This window comes from Egretta garzetta, unplaced genomic scaffold, assembly GCF_000687185.1.
Source record: "Egretta garzetta isolate BGI_Z169 unplaced genomic scaffold, ASM68718v1 scaffold511, whole genome shotgun sequence".
In the NCBI taxonomy this organism is placed as follows: Eukaryota; Metazoa; Chordata; class Aves; order Pelecaniformes; family Ardeidae; genus Egretta; species Egretta garzetta.
The window spans coordinates 482,488-482,826 of record NW_009258554.1 but is presented as its reverse complement, the minus strand read 5'-3'; the positions used below and the strand labels follow the sequence as shown (position 1 = coordinate 482,826).

Here is a 339-nt window from a genome sequence, read left to right as displayed (position 1 = left end):
AGAGCCCAGTTTTTCAGTAAATAAGAAAGCATCGGTCCTAAGTAAGTCAACCGATCAATATCCCAAGGAGTCCTGCCCAAGTTGACTGAAGCAGAGCCTTCCAAAGCTGAAGTGGGACATCTCACCTTTGTTAAATCACAAAATACTTTACCTGAGCCAGTCCCTAGAAAGTTTCATAAAAACTCATTTCACATGAACAACAGAGAAGTTACAAGTAAACTAGCAGATGTTATGTGATGTTTGGAAGTAGGCAGAGGTTTTAAAATAAAAGATAGACTTACTGACTGTCATGGTTTAACCCGGCTGGCAACTAAGCACCACGCAGCCGCTCGCTCCTTC

The 339-nt window shown here is 42.2% G+C and overlaps 1 protein-coding gene across 11 annotated transcripts in view; it reads right to left on the bottom strand.

Annotated features, from left to right (window-relative positions):
* Nucleotides 1-339, bottom strand: part of MICAL3 (microtubule associated monooxygenase, calponin and LIM domain containing 3) — a 160,519-nt gene that overhangs the window by 111,352 nt on the left and 48,828 nt on the right. The window lies entirely within an intron of this gene.